The sequence below is a fragment of the Diorhabda sublineata genome, chromosome 1, assembly GCF_026230105.1.
Source record: "Diorhabda sublineata isolate icDioSubl1.1 chromosome 1, icDioSubl1.1, whole genome shotgun sequence".
Classification (NCBI taxonomy): Eukaryota; Metazoa; Arthropoda; class Insecta; order Coleoptera; family Chrysomelidae; genus Diorhabda; species Diorhabda sublineata.
In genome coordinates this window covers 32,663,400-32,681,260 of record NC_079474.1, presented here as the reverse complement: position 1 = coordinate 32,681,260, position 17,861 = coordinate 32,663,400, and the positions used below count along the sequence as shown (strand labels likewise).

Genomic DNA, 17,861 nt, shown 5'->3' with positions numbered 1-17,861 from the left:
TAAGACATCGTTTCTCTTCCATTCGCTTTTGGGCATTGATTCGATTGTTCAGCATTTTTACTATCACACACACATTCTTGTAATGCATCAATAAGTCGATTTTTAGAGAAAGGATTATCTTCTTGCTCTTTTTCTAGGCAATTACAATATTTTTGTGCTTTATTCGATATTTTTTGGTACGTAGGTTCTTTTTCTGGTGAATCTGTATCACAAGTACATTCTGGAATTGGTTGATTACATTCCGAACACTTATACTTTGTGTAAATTGGCGGTTCGAATGAAGTCGGTTTGCAGGTACATTCTTGAAGTAGTTTTTTGCAATCGACACATTTAGCTGGACCCTGTTTTGGACAAACCGATTTTTTTCGATATTTTTGCAACTGTTCGCGACAAGTTTTACAATCGCAATTAATTTGTTCATCGAATTGGTCGTTTTGTGATTTGCACATACAAGTTTTATTACTGTCACCCGGGAAAGTTTGTGGTGTCCTCGATTGTGTATATGTCGCGCATTTACCGAAACACTCATTTAAGTTAGCTTGTGAATTTTCGTCAATACTATCTTCACCAGATTCATCGGTGTCGCTTTGATGACAGGTACATTCTTCGATCGGTTTATTACAAACGGGACATAAATATTTCGGTTTATCGTTCCACGAGGGTAATACGGCGTCTTCATTACATTTACATTCTTGTACTGGTTCGTTGCAAATTGAGCAATTGGGGGAGATTTGCTTTTGATCAGAACTGCTAGAGCTTTCGTCTTCATCGGATATATTAGGTTTACATTTACAATCGATAATAGGTTTTCGGCAAACGGTGCATTTGTATTTTCCAAATAACGAATTCGATGTATTCTGATTATTTTCTAGAACCTTATCAGGTTGTTGAAATCGATTCGACCAGCATGAAGGAATTTGTTTGTTATCCATAGTTTCCCTCTTCTCAGTTGATTTGTTAGAGCTAAAAAGAAAGTAAATTATATTATAACCTGCTCAAAAAGTTAGCCAAAAAACATTTCTATTGTGTATAATAAATATTCTTATGACAAAAAATAAGGAAAGAATTTTTTTAGTGATTTAATCGGATAACTTTTTTATTATTAATATTACGAAAAAATCTTATTCCTGTTAAACTACTACGTACTCTGAAATATAAACTAAAATCATCAGACGATAAATTATTTTCGTAGTATACGAGGTTTGCAAAAAAATATGAATTTTACTGAGAAGTTTGACTAACCATATAAAAATAAGTTTCAAAACAATATTTTCTTTGTATAGAATAGACCAACTGAAAAACTTAGTAAAAGAAGCTCATGGTAAGTCGTAGGAGGAGTTTGGAAAAGACATGGAGGAAAACTGTATCGCATACAACTAACCAAAAGAAACCAACATACTGATGGAATGAGGAAACAAAAATTGAGATAATAGAGAAAAAAGATTATGGAAGAGATACATCAGTCAAACAAGAATGATGGAGATATCAAATATACAAAAAAAACAGAGAGAAAAAGTAAAAAACTTGGTAAAAGAAGCTCATGGTAAGTCGTAGGAGGAGTTTGGGAAAGACATGGAGGAAAACTGTATCGCATACAACTAACCAAAAGAAACCAACATACTGATGAAATGAGGAAACAAAAATTGAGATAATAGAGAAAAAAGATTATGGAAGAGATACATCAGTCAAACAAGAATGATGAAGATATCAAATATACAAAAAAAACAGAGAGAAAAAGTAAAAAACTTGGTAAAAGAAGCTCATGGTAAGTCGTAGGAGGAGTTTGGGAAAGACATGGAGGAAAACTGTATCGCATACAACGAACCAAAAGAAATCAACATACTGATGGAATGAGGGAACAAAAATTGAGATAATAGAGAAAAAAGATTATGGAAGAGATACATCAGTCAAACAAGAATGATGGAGATATCAAATATACAAAAAAAACAGAGAGAAAAAGTAAAAAACTTGGTAAAAGAAGCTCATGGTAAGTCGTAGGAGGAGTTTGGGAAAGACATGGAGGAAAACTGTATCGCATACAACTAACCAAAAGAAACCAACATACTGATGGAATGAGGAAACAAAAATTGAGATAATAGAGAAAAAAGATTATGGAAGAGATACATCAGTCAAACAAGAATGATGGAGATATCAAATATACAAAAAAAACAGAGAGAAAAAGTAAAAAACTTGGTAAAAGAAGCTCATGGTAAGTCGTAGGAGGAGTTTGGGAAAGACATGGAGGAAAACTGTATCGCATACAACGAACCAAAAGAAATCAACATACTGATGGAATGAGGGAACAAAAATTGAGATAATAGAGAAAAAAGATTATGGAAGAGATACATCAGTCAAACAAGAATGATGGAGATATCAAATATACAAAAAAAAAACAGAGAGAAAAAGTAAAAAACTTGGTAAAAGAAGCTCATGGTAAGTCGTAGGAGGAGTTTGGAAAAGACATGGAGGAAAACTGTATCGCATACAACGAACCAAAAGAAATCAACATACTGATGGAATGAGGGAACAAAAATTGAGATAATAGAGAAAAAAGATTATGGAAGAGATACATCAGTCAAACAAGAATGATGGAGATATCAAATATACAAAAAAAAAAACAGAGAGAAAAAGTAAAAAACTTGGTAAAAGAAGCTCATGGTAAGTCGTAGGAGGAGTTTGGAAAAGACATGGAGGAAAACTGTATCGCATACAACGAACCAAAAGAAATCAACATACTGATGGAATGAGGGAACAAAAATTGAGATAATAGAGAAAAAAGATTATGGAAGAGATACATCAGTCAAACAAGAATGATGGAGATATCAAATATACAAAAAAAAAACAGAGAGAAAAAGTAAAAAACTTGGTAAAAGAAGCTCATGGTAAGTCGTAGGAGGAGTTTGGAAAAGACATGGAGGAAAACTGTATCGCATACAACGAACCAAAAGAAATCAACACACTGATGGAATGAGGAAACAAAAATTGAGATAATAGAGAAAAAAAATTATGGAAGAGATACATCAGTCAAACAAGAATGATGGACATATCAAAAAAAAACAGAGAGAAAAAGTCGTGGGAGGAGTTTGAAGAAGACTTGGAAGAAACTGTATCAGAAACTAAGATCATCAAAAAAAAGAAAAATTCAATAAGCAACTAACGAGGGAATATATAGAAGCAGAAATAATCGAAGAATAATCAGAAAAAGAAGATAAGCGCAATACGAGAAGACCCAAGATCGGAAATAAAAAAGAACGAGGTAATGAAGACGAAAGAAAAACTAAAAATACGGGAAGCACCGAGAATAATGCTAAAGTACTTGAGAAATAAGGGTATGGAATAAAGTATTACTGAAGTAAGAAATACATTCTAGAAAATCGGAATTAGCAATAATATTATCTATCCCAAAAAATTATAGAGGAATATCGCTACTTTGTTCTACATATAAACTCTTTGAACGAATCATTGAAAATGGACAAAGATAGGAGGTAGACAACACATTAAATAATACACAGATAACATTTAGATCCAATATATTAACGTCATATTGGATATTTACTATGAAACAAATAACAGGAAAAACAACAGACACAGAGAATTGGATTTAAGTTGCAACAGTTGATACAGAAAAAGCCTTTGACAGTATAAGCAAAAAAAATGGGAAATAATGAAGAATATAAAAGTTAATAAACAAATTATAACCATAGATAAGAATATATATATATATATATATATATATATATATATATATATATATATATATATATATATATATATAATAAAACGAAGAATGGTGGTATGAGCTAGCCTAAAGATGACATGTAGTTTTGTGATTCACAAAGGGGCTCCTCAAGGAGGTGTTTAAATATCGTTTAAGCATGAAATGATAAGGAAACACATAGGATTCAACAGACTGAAACCAATCTATATAAACGAACTAACGATCTATTGATAAACGCTAATATGAAAGAAGATCTACAAAACAGAATACAGAAATGGCATAATGAAATAAACATACAAAACACAGAAATAATGAACCTGTGCTAATACTAGAATTGGAAAAACAGAAGGTTTACAAGATAAAGTATCTAGAGAAAATTATAAAACAATAGAGCAAAGAATGTGAACAAAATGAATTATACAAAGAATTTTTCAACTAAATAGAATCTTCGAATCAGTACTACTACCAATTCCGATCTATGGTTGCTAATCCTGGGTGCTAGTCCCAATGGTTTGGAATAGAAGAAAACAGAATGGTTAAAGTGATGTGGAAAACAAAAACAAAATTAAAGAGGTAAACCCATTAGGAAATGGAATACAGAAATAGAAAACTACCTGAAAAAAAAGAGAACTGAGGGATTGAAGGAGGAAATGAAAAGAACGAAGGAACAATTAAAAATAATACGATATTTGTACAGTTTGAAAAAGGATTAAATCGGAACATAACGTGTATATTTTTAATATACCATAAGCGTCATTTTTCTTGCAAAGCGTATACAAAATAATGAATAACATTGCTGGCAAAATTATAACTATTTCATCCCCTGCGACTTCTCACGAATGCTACTAACTAAACTATTGCTGAAGGTCGTCCGTCTTTACCAAATTCAAATAGTTTGGAAATATTTTTTTCCTAATATCGCCCCAACTTTTATTTAAAAAATTTGGTATTGCAAGTGTCACTGGAAGGGAAGTAATATTATTATATATCATTTTATAATCCACTGTATAGCGGCAAATTTTCTAAACATGATACGATTAACAAGAAAAAACCACTTATATAGATATACAACGTTATTCTTTTTTAAATAGTACAAACCTACATAAAAAATAAAGAATAACCTTGTACATTAAATATTTATTCAAACATTTCATTATATTATAGCCGTTAAATGTGTTAAAAAACCAGAAAAATGTGATGAAATCATATACAAGGTGAAAACTTGGGAACGTTACACCTACATACATCATAATTATTTTTAAAAGTTTGCGCTGAATTACATTTACCCTCTAGCAAGAGCGGACGCAACCGCTGAAATTTTGAATAGATAAAGAGGTTGGTTTCTACCTAATTTGAATGCCCGATCAACTGGGATTTGTCTCTGATGATGAAAAGATGATGGGTATGGGTAAACATAATCGGGCACACAATCAACTGCTTCATTTAAACAGGCACGAAATTTGACCAGCGTTTTTGACCGGACGCCATCTTCAAACTAAAGGTAACACGGTGGTGGTGGTGCATAGAGAAGAAAGAAGCTAAAGACCACGTCATTGGTAATTCTCCAGCTCTCACACGTGCAAAGAACCACACTTGGACAAGACTTACTGTTTACCTAGGGTTAATCAGAAAATCTATGTACGCCTACTGATTTAACTATAAACTGTAAAGGGTTTGGTTTTTTAACTACCTTTCTAAAAACACCACGTACTTGACATCTTCAATTTCTACGAGGTTTTGAGCTATTTCAAAAGTTTACACGTTTATGGGCACTTATGGGAATGTAGAAGACTACTTTTTATACATGCAAACTTCCTTGAAAACAAGTTTTTATACATATGCGCATATTTGAATGGATCGGAAATATATTACGTTCTTGAATTGACACCCTGTATGTAATACACCCATATTGCTAGTCGATATAGGAAGCAAAACTTGCAGACATATACCTTGTGAGTATATAATTGTGATTCAAGCTATGGAAAGTATATGGATTGTCCTTCTAAACTCTTATAAACAATCAAATAAAAATAATGAGATAAATTAACTTTTGTATTAGAATTTAATCTCCTATTTCAAGGGTAGAGCTTTCTCTTCCAAGTACTAGCAATATAAGAATATCAGAGTTATATATGAATGAAACACGCTATTGCAGAATAATATATTTATCGCAATTGTACTTGCGCAACCCAAATGTGGACATCGTTACTTAAATTTTCTAATTCTCATAATAATTCTACATTTGTGAAAAAGTATTTTTAGTTTATTTATAAACTATTTGAAAATTACAACTATCGAATAACGATAATTCCGTCCAGTGAATTGACAAACACTTCTAAACATATTTTTGGTACTAGATCAACGTAAACAAATGAAAATGTATCAAAAGTGGATAAAAATGATCGTCAAAATAATATCCGATTGGAATATTGGAACGTTTCCCAATGCAAAAACAAATAGACAACTTTCTTATTCTATTTTGGTTGCTGGAATATTCCTGTCTTTCGTCATTTTCCCAAAAACAAATATTAAAACCGAAACGTTTTGACATCATTCCTGGTATTGACATATTCTGACTTTTATTGTTACACGGACATATTCCTCAAACGATTTTCCAAGAAGACAGTAAGATATTCAAGCTACAAATCATCTGATGTTGAGGATCTAAAATCTTCCTCTGACCTGTACGAACCTTTTCCAAGTTTTCAAGGGAAACGTAGAATATTTTAGCTAAAATTCTTTCGCTGGACTAGCAAGAAGTTGGAGCTATAAATCTGATGGTGAAGATGGAGAACCCTGTTCTAGTGTGTAAGAACCTTATCCACGTTCTCCACTGAAACAGTGAGATGATGCAGCTAGAAATCTTCTGATTGTAAAGATGTAAAATCCTCTTTTGGCATGTAAGAAATTTTTTCACGTTTTCTACTAGAACATTAAGATTTTGTAGCTACAAATCTTCTGATAGTTACGATGTAGAATCTTCTTCTGATATATACGAATCTTCTCCAATTTCCCCACTGAAACAGTGAGATGATGTAGCAAGAAATCTTCTCATTGTAAAGATGTAAAATCCTCTTTTGACATGTAAGAAACTTTTCCACGTTTTCTACTAGAACATTAAGATTTTGTAGCTACAAATCTTCTGATATTTACGATGTAGAATCTTCTTCTGAGATATACGAATCTTCTCCAATTTCCCCACTGAAACAGTGAGATGATGTAGCAAGAAATCTTCTCATTGTAAAGATGTAAAATCCTCTTTTAGCATGTAAGAAATTTTTTCACGTTTTCTACTAGAACATTAAGATTTTGTAGCTACAAATCTTCTGATAGTTACGATGTAGAATCTTCTTCTGAGATATACGAATCTTCTCCAATTTCCCCACTGAAACAGTGAGATGATGTAGCAAGAAATCTTCTCATTGTAAAGATGTAAAATCCTCTTTTAGCATGTAAGAAATTTTTTCACGTTTTCTACTAGAACATTAAGATTTTGTAGCTACAAATCTTCTGATAGTTACGATGTAGAATCTTCTTCTGAGATATACGAATCTTCTCCAATTTCCCCACTGAAACAGTGAGATGATGTAGCAAGAAATCTTCTCATTGTAAAGATGTAAAATCCTCTTTTGACATGTAAGAAACTTTTCCACGTTTTCTACTAGAACATTAAGATTTTGTAGCTACAAATCTTCTGATAGTTACGATGTAGAATCTTCTTCTGAGATATACGAATCTTCTCCAATTTCCCCACTGAAACAGTGAGATGATGTAGCAAGAAATCTTCTCATTGTAAAGATGAAAAATCCTCTTTTCACATGTAAGAAACTTTTCCACGTTTTCTATTAGAACATTAAGATTTTGTAACTACAAATCTTCTGATAGTTACGATGTAGAATCTTCTTCTGAGATATACGAATCTTCTCCAATTTCCCCACTGAAACAGTGAGATGATGTAGCAAGAAATCTTCTCATTGTAAAGATGTAAAATCCTCTTTTGACATGTAAGAAACTTTTCCACGTTTTCTACTAGAACATTAAGATTTTGCAGCTACAAATCTTCTGATGGTTACGATGTAGAATCTTCTTCTGAGATATACGAATCTTCTCCAATTTCCCCACTGAAACAGTGAGATGATGTAGCAAGAAATCTTCTCATTGTAAAGATGTAAAATCCTCTTTTAGCATGTAAGAAACTTTTTCACGTTTTCTACTAGAACATTAAGATTTTGCAGCTACAAATCTTCTGATGGTTACGATGTAGAATCTTCTTCTGAGATATACGAATCTTCTCCAATTTCCCCACTGAAACAGTGAGATGATGTAGCAAGAAATCTTCTCATTGTAAAGATGTAAAATCCTCTTTTAGCATGTAAGAAACTTTTTCACGTTTTCTACTAGAACATTAAGATTTTGCAGCTACAAATCTTCTGATGGTTACGATGTAGAATATTCTTCTGATATATACGAATCTTCTCCACGTCCCCACTGAAATAATGAGATGATAAAGCTAGAAATATTCTGATTGTAAAAATGTAAAAACCTCTTTTGACATGTAAGAAACTTTTCCACGTTTTCTACTAGAACATTAAGATTTTGTAGCTACAAATCTTCTGATATTTACGATGTAGAATCTTCTTCTGAGATATACGAATCTTCTCCAATTTCCCCACTGAAACAGTGAGATGATGTAGCAAGAAATCTTCTGATTGTAAAGATGTAAAATCCTCTTTTGACATGTAAGAAACTTTTCCACGTTTTCTACTAGAACATTAAGATTTTGTAGCTACAAATCTTCTGATATTTACGATGTAGAATCTTCTTCTGAGATATACGAATCTTCTCCAATTTCCCCACTGAAACAGTGAGATGATGTAGCAAGAAATCTTCTCATTGTAAAGATGTAAAATCCTCTTTTAGCATGTAAGAAACTTTTTCACGTTTTCTACTAGAACATTAAGATTTTGCAGCTACAAATCTTCTGATGGTTACGATGTAGAATATTCTTCTGATATATACGAATCTTCTCCACGTCCCCACTGAAATAATGAGATGATGAAGCTAGAAATATTCTGATTGTAAAAATGTAAAAACCTCTTTTGACATGTAAGAAACTTTTCCACGTTTTCTACTAGAACATTAAGATTTTGTAGCTACAAATCTTCTGATATTTACGATGTAGAATCTTCTTCTGAGATATACGAATCTTCTCCAATTTCCCCACTGAAACAGTGAGATGATGTAGCAAGAAATCTTCTGATTGTAAAGATGTAAAATCCTCTTTTGGCATGTAAGAAACTTTTTCACGTTTTCTACTAGAACATTAAGATTTTGCAGCTACAAATCTTCTGATGGTTACGATGTAGAATATTCTTCTGATATATACGAATCTTCTCCAATTTCCCCACTGAAACAGTGAGATGATAAAGCTAGAAATCTTCTGATTGTAAAGATGTAAAATCCTCTTCTAGCGTGTATCAAACTTTTTCACTTTTTCCATTGAAACATTAAGATGTTGCAGCCACAAATAGATGATGATGTAAAATCATCTTCTGGCATGCAAGAGCCTTATTCAAGTTCTCCATGGAAACACTGAGAGAGAGAGAGGGAGAGAGAGGGAGAGAGGTTCTGTGTGATTGGATGAAGATATCATTCATTTGGAGGAGAAGGGATTTATTAGGTTAGGCCCTGATATAGGAATATTCCTCTGCAAGGCTGATGTTGTGGTGGATCTTAGAGTGATATGCACTGCAGTAGACTGAAAGACAAAGAAAAAAAATGAAAAAGAATAGGTAAGCCAGTTCATCAGGCTACAGGAAACTGTAGAAAACTTGCAACACCGACGATCTATTGAAACATTGAGATTTTATAGCTACAAATCGTCTGTTGGTAAAAATGTAAAATTCTCTTCTGATATTTAAAGGTAAATGTATTTTTCAAATGATACAAACGATGTGATACAAAAAAGCACTAGATACTAAATATTGGCGTCAACATTTGAGTGGCACTTTAAAAATATTTGTAAGTGCAACATTTATAAATTAGAATAATTCGACTACTGATTACGAATGTCTTGTATAGTTGGACCACATATTTGTTTCTTAATTTGATAAGTTGAATAAGCAAATGCTAGTTTCGTTTTTTTTTCACTTAGTTATCGTTTTTCCTTATCTCCCATCTCTATTCTTTTAACTAAATACCCAGTGTAGCGCCAGCCGGCAACAACGCGGCGAATATAATGATTAGACGAAAAGCGCGAGATTCAGTTGCTTAAAAGACGTAAGCACCTATGTTTTAAGATATTCTGTAAATCCGAAAGGCGTACGGTATCCAAGAAAGACGTATTTTATTTAAAGACGTAAAGACGACGGATCACTTAAATCTAAAACCACCTATCCACCTGTGTGGATAAACCTAACGACTGTTTTATTCTTAATAATAACCTAGACAATGTGAACTAAATAAGAACCATCCATATATTCTTTTGTAAGTCACAACAAATAAACAAAAACTCCATTTACACATGTTGCACTTGCAAAAAAATACTTTTCTTCTTACTTACTAACCAACAACATTTCGATTTTGAGCTTGGTTTAGGATTATTTGATTGTTCTTTCCCAAGTTTCGAGGAATCCATCTTATCTTTTGAAGATACTGTATGATATTTCTTCGAACACCTAGCTGTACATTTGGATGATAAATCTGTAGATTTAGGTTTGAGAGGCGTTGAAGATTTAGAAGATATACATTTTGTTTTGGTAGGTAATTCTTTCGGAAGATTCTGTTTATTGTGGCAGATTTTTCGTGCATTATTAGGAGATCTTTTAGAGCTACAAACTTTTTGAGGAGAATCTCCTGAATACTTGGCCTTCGAAGATTGTGATAAATAGAAATAACAAGGCTTTTCTTCTGACGATTTAAGAGAACAAACAGGAGAGATATTTTGATTCTTGTAATTTAAACATAACTTTGATCGTAGCATGGAAATATGATGAGGTGATCGACAAATAGATTTAACGAATAATGGAGCCAACTTTGGGCATATAAGAAATGATCCGGATTGTATTGGCTTCGATTTTGGGGTATTGATGCCACTTGCACGACAATTCAGAAAAGTTGAGCGTTTAATTGACGGTCTAGTATCTCTTAGTATATTTTTATCATTCACACAATTACATGTCGGGTCATTTTTATCGATTTTTTTGGAATAGTTTTGAGAATTTGTATATTTCGATTGAGGATTTTTGGAGCAAGGCGTTGTACAGTCTGTCGCACAAACGAAAATAGGAATGTCTGATTCATCGAGAGCAGATACGTTGGAACTTGTTGAAGAACATTTACAAGCGCTTCTCGATATTTGTTTAGCTTCGGTAGATTCCGAAGAAAATATAGGATATGTCGGACTTTCAGATGGACAAATTGTTGGGGTATCATTACAGAAACAACAGCTGCAGTTTGATTCATTACTGGAAAGTTTAGTAGACTCTACGGGAACGATTGGTTCAGTATTTTCTGTGGGATCTTCATTCGCGTCAATTTCAGTTTGAGGAGGATTTGATTCATTCATGTCATCTATTGGCTCTTCCACAGGCTCTTCTACTAGTACTTCTACTGATTCTTCAACTGGTTCTTCTAATGATACTTCTACTGGTTCTTCTACTGGATCTTCTACTGGTTCTTCTACTGGATCTTCTACTGGTTCTTCTAGTTGTTCTTCTGTGCCTTCCTTAAGTTCAATAGGTAGCTCTTTTTGAACGTTAGACGTATTAGAAGATGTAGTCTTTATTTCTTCGAAAAATACTTCTGAAATCATTGGTAGCGTTGGTTGTATTTCTAAACATTGGTTTGAACATATCGGAGGGTTAAGTAATTTTGAACAATCATTGGAGCGGATCGAGAAAACAGAAGTTTTAAGAGGTACAGATATTTCGTTTTTGACAGATCTTCTCGATTGAGTCATTGAAAAATTAGACAAACTTTGAAGAGTCGGAGGATTATCTTTATTTGTAGTTGTAGGGGCAGATTTCGGAGACACTTTTGGTGACAAATCAAAATTTTTCGGGCATTTGAATGAAAAAATTGAATCGACTACACACGGTTGGACAGTAGATAGAACTGGAGGAAGTATTGGGCCTTTGGATTGGGATTGTCCTATAGATTTAGAAGTAGATGGAAGTGTGTTTGGTGTTGTTAGTAAAGATGTATCTTCAAAAGTAGTTAAAACTGGTTGAAGTAACGGTTGGCTTCGTTTGTCTGGATAATTCGATACGTTTTTTCTGTCTTCTTGCGCTTGGTTATCTTTGCAATTACAACAGCTGCAATCGGAACCACTGCCCTCTGTTGATAATAAATAGTATTAAATACTGCGCACACAAACGTCATATATTTGTTAATATTTCCTAATCGATTATATATTTCAGTTACCTTTAAGGGTGTTCGTATAATTTTCTTTAGCTACACTACCGCTCAAAAGTTCTGGCCCCCTCTATATTTTGCGTGATACACAACAAATGAAATCACTCCATAATACTTACCACTTTTCATACATTCAATTTTTATACTTTTTAGCTCACTACAACCTCTTAATTTTGTTTTAATGATTTAGAAGAGGTTTTCTCAATCTCCTTTTCACTGTAGAAGTACTCAAAGGCATACTCTTAAATTCAATGATCCGAGCTGTTATCTCTGGGCTCGTCAGTCGTCGATCACGTTTTAAAGTTATAAGTCTTCACGAGAAGAAAAACTACAATCATAAACAACGAAAAAATAACTGACACTAAGAAACCGTGTCCTATTTTTAAAGAAATTGCATAATGTGCTGCCTACATTTAGGAGCATCACTCTTTCAATCCTAAATATATCTCGCTAATGCTAAAAGTTTTTATGTTTTTTAATTGACTAAATTTGTGTAAATAGACCAAATAAAGTTTTACGCAAATAAAAATTTTATTTAATTAAACCAAGAAGTTTATTTGTTTTCTCAAAACGCACGTGTATGTTATGAGATCTCAATACGTGCATGTTATTGTTAAATGTCATTTACAAGGAATGTTGACAGTTGACGTTTATAGACATGGGCGTAGGTGGGAGAAAACTTTTGACGGGTAGTGTAGATTCAAATCTTTGGCTGGTTAGATTTGACCAATAAATAAACTTGAAGCAACAAAAATACTATCATATATGATATCTGAAAAATTCATCTCAATATCGTATCTGAGTAAACATGTAATCAAGGTCAAATGTCATGAAAATTTGTTTTTTCGCGGTTTTCAGTCAAATGGTAGATTTAATCAAAAATAACTTCATACAAAAATTGTAGACAATAGGATTACCTATCAAATAGTCCAAATACTTGTTTTCTATGTGTTATCCATGTCTGAGATATAACGTTTCAAAAATTCAGGAAAAACGGATTTTTCCTTATATATATATGAAAGTGATTGAAATGCGAAATGTGCAATTTTAAGGATGTAAAACGACAAATTTAAAAAACAAGATTTTGTTAAATATTCTGTAATCAGTTAACTTCATTTTATTATTTGTAATTTTTGTAGGAAGTAATTTTGTTTGGCTGAAAAACGCGTAAATATTCATTTTCGTGACCTTTAACCTTGAATACACATTTTCCAAGTACTTAAGGAATAAATGTAAACTTTTCAGATTTTTATATCTTATTTTATATCTATATTTTTCTTAGCAATTTTACCAATTTTTAAATCTTCACGAATTTTTTTTCCTTCCATGTTAAAAGTGACAAGTTTTTCGTTTGCCGCGATTTAAATTTGGAAAAAATTTTTAGTTTCAATAAAGGAGAAGAAAATGATGTCTTTATGTTCATAAATAATACTAACTATACATATTTTCATGATAATTTCAGTTCTACTTTATAAAAAAATCCCATTAACTAATTTACACCCCTTAAAAAAGTTAGGAAAATAAGAAAAAACCTGCTCTCGGAAAACGTATACTAAATACAAAAAAAGTGATTTTTTAAGTGCGGATCAACAAAAAAATTACTCATGAATCGATTTGTTTTCATTTGCACCCTTCACGTAAAGTATAAGAAACATAAAATTCACGTACGTTATAAAAACTTATAATTCTTATAGAAAAAAATTATATTGTAATGATAAAAACCTTAGTACCTACCACCTAAAAAGATTTAGCTGCACGGAAAAGGGTTTTATTATAAAAATTACTCGACATTCGAATGCTCCCCTTCAATATACTTCCCTCCTCTTACCACACACCTTTCCATACGTTTTTTCCATTGATCGAAGCGGTGCTGGATCTCCGTTGGTGATGTGCCTTTGGGAACTCTGCCGTTTTTTGCTTCACCGCTTCCATCGACTCATATCGGGTCCCTTTCAAAGCAGCTCTTTTTCCAATCTTACAAGGAAATCTGAACAGACCCGTTGACGCAAGAGCTTTTGGTCAGGAGTCAAATTTTTTGGCACCAACTTCCACTTTTGTCATGTGTAATTCCTCGGGTAAAATTTTTCTAACCGTTTCTTTATCGGCATTTATAACCTCGGCAATCATCCGGATGTTCATTCGACGATCTGCACGTACAATTTGGTTGATTTTGGTAATTATTTCCGGAGTTGAAACAGTCATAGCACGACCAGGGTGCTGGTCATCTTCAGTGCTCTCTCGGCCATCACTAAAGCGCTTAAACCAATAAAAAATACGCGCACTAGATAGATAATGGTCCCCATAAGCCTCTTGCAACAATTTACAGCACTCATTCGGAGGTTTTTTTCAATTTAACAAGAAATTTGAGATTGATACGTTGAGAAAAAAACACGTTAGTTTCAAACCGCTACTACACAAATATTATAATAGTGATGGAAACATGTTTTGGGACGTCCATAGATAAGATATCTAGATACATAGCCCACTACTCGTTTTTCACCCCACCCGTCAAGGGCGCCCTCTATGCGCGTAGTCTCTTTATTTAATAACCAGATCTCGTAGACCGAAGAGGGTATTTTATTTAGATTAATATTTTCTCTATAGCTGATTCGCACTTAAAAAATCACTTTTTAATGGGTTTTAAGAGGGGCGCAAATAGATAATTTGATGATACAAATTAATTTTGGGAAGTGCATATATATATATTTTCTGATACTACAAATAAAAACCAAGTTAATCACGTGTGATTTGTCTATAATCTTTATTGTGTTAAGGTCTTTCCGATTGTAGCAGAAACCGCGTAGAATTCAAGAAACAAGGTCGATAGATCTCAATGAATAATATAATTAGACAACAGCCGAGCGATGGAAGCAGTCTTTTAACTTTATTTTTACATACCTGCTTGGTTAGACTGCGACTCAATCGTGGATTCTTTAAAAAAAGGAGTTGGCTCGCCGGGCGTAATATTGGATTTATTTTTTGAAAAAACTCCTCTGAAGCACACAATCCACTTTTTTTTGCTTTCGTCTGTTTTCGATAAAGAGCTACAAATAAGCATTAACAATAACATTTTAAACCACGCCTATGTAAGTTTATGATCAATTGAAATTTTTTTATTATCGTGTGGTTTTTTCTAAAATGCGCGATTTTTTCAAAAAATATTTTTCACAACTTCATTCGCCTTCCTATTAATGAAAATTTTAAATCATTAACATTATTATTCTAAAACTTGTTTTCCTAATTTACCAATGTATATAATTTTAGTTTTCTTTTGTCAGCAATGTTACCTATTAAAATTATTTGGTACTTGCGATTTGGATTGGGGACATTCTAAATCGCAAATAGAACAATTACTTGCGTTTCGGTTAAATTCGTTAATACTCCAATCACTTGCTAATGCTCCGGGACATGATTCTTCGCAACGTTGCGGCGATTCTGGTTTGGGCATTCTGTTTATACTAAAAATAGTAAAAATACAATTCAACTACACGTTATATTGATATCGAAAATCATTCGATAAATTTTATAGGTGATATACATATAAAATTGTAGCTAGCTTACCTGAAACATATTACATTTTAATACGGTTGCGTATTAATTCGATTTTTCTTTTACAGGCACATAAATTTTGTAAATGACAAAATGTTGATATAATTTGACAGTTAATCGTGTAAACAAAGACCATACAGTAGGAAGAGAAGTCATTTTTTATTGAACTTTTTATTTTCACAATACTCAAATGTCAGCCAAACCTTTCATAATATAATATATAATTAAATTACTATATTATAGTACTCCTTTTCGAAAATATTCTGATCAATAATTTGACTATTGTTTAAACCAAAAAAAAACATTTCGAACACATATAAACATTCAAATTATTAACAGCAAATGAAGTTGAGATTTCTTTGATTATTTGATTACTTTTACAGTGTAATATAAATTGCCTACAATTTAGTTTGTAATCCTGGTTGCCTATATCTAATACTTTGAGATTTAAAATTAAAATTGAAACAATTTATTTCAGAATTATCGAAGTATTAAATCACAGCCTAAATATTTTAAGGACGTTTCATTTAGATAACTTAAGATCTAATAAATCGTTAATTATCAGTTTATAACACTAATAAAAAATCAAATTGGCGGAAATGACGCAAATGTCTTTACGTTAGCAAAGCACACGTTATACATACACCGGTATGCTTATGCGCAGGCACGCGCCATCTTTCTCGCACAATATGGCGCCATGTTGGAATCAAAATGTCAAATATAATGTATGGTGTATACGTGTTATAAATTTTCATTTTGATTCCTTAAGTAATAATTTCACGTTCTAAAGGCCGCGTGTGGTTTACAAGGAATATAATTTATTGCCTGTTCCACAAAATAAAAGACTATTTAAAATATGATGAGCAAAACCATGAAATTAATCAATTTAATGATATTGTTTCTAATATATTTTCTAAATGAATAGAACACGCGCTAAAATGAATAACACATAAATAAGATGTAGGTTTAGCCAATCAAAGCTTGTGGAACGTTTAAGTTCCTCCCTATGTTTCTAAAACATACTCGAAAGTTTTTCGGCGCGTATTATTAACGATCGTTGAATTGCTGCGGCAGCAGCTAAATACTTTTATGGCTCTCTCGACCGCTCGGTAGGGATGAACTTAAATATTCCACAAGCTTTGATTGGTTAAAACTTATTGTTAATTTACGATTAATCTATGCGTTAGAGACATGTGATTGTTTGGTGATTTTTTTTTCGCTTAATGCTGAGATATAACTCGGATGCGGACGTTTTGAAAGACCCTGTATAGATAGACGAGTAAAATGTACCTGCCTGTAAGGGAGTTTGGTTTAAGCAGGATACTCGACGTGAACTGGGCCCTTTTTGTATCCCATTCGCCTATTAGAACTGGAAATGGAAAATTTATTTACTCTAGTTAATTCAGCATTTTCTATTATGATTGTATTATCAGTTTGATGATTATGTTCTTTTTTAAATATTCGATTATATTTAAAATTACTGTGTTTGTATATCTAAATATTTATAATCAAATCAATACCTGTCTTTATTCTTACTACACTGTGCAATTTCAGAGTCTTCATTCAATCATATTTTATTTATTTAAAGTTATTTATGAATGAAATAAATCTCACGAAACCATGCCACTGCTTATCGCAGACTGTGTAGCAGGAATATTTCGAAGAAATTGTGTACATACGCCTTCCGATAAGAAATGCATTTATGTTTACGATTCGATGTTTACATTGGTAAACAGTGGAGATTAATAATTCTTGATCATTCCAAACCACGGTTTTACATAGATATATGCTCATAAAAAACTAATTTCAATTTGAACAAGAAATTAATTACTTTAACGATATATAACAGACATGTGTGAAATTTTTTCGAAAAATCAAATTGTGTTTTATTGATCTGAAAAATTCTTTGGACCTTCCAGAATTTACTGGTAGGACCAACTTTGTTTTCTGACAGAAATAATTTGAAAAATTCAATACGTACTTGATTTTACCACCTATGGAGCTTCCAAACTGACGGCGGAATTATCATGGTGGATATTATAATACCAAGTCAATATAATTAAATAAATAAGATATGATAAAAATCGATACATCATCATCAAGAGCGGGAATTATGAATATTGTAATTGTTTGTTGACATTCCTGTACTTTTCTGATATAAATCCTTTTTTTTACGTAG

The 17,861-nt window shown here is 32.4% G+C and overlaps 1 protein-coding gene across 2 annotated transcripts in view; it reads left to right on the top strand.

The window, feature by feature from the left end:
- Nucleotides 1–17,861, top strand: part of LOC130447613 (phospholipase B1, membrane-associated-like) — a 44,587-nt gene that overhangs the window by 9,928 nt on the left and 16,798 nt on the right. The gene's annotated exons all lie outside the window — the stretch shown is intronic.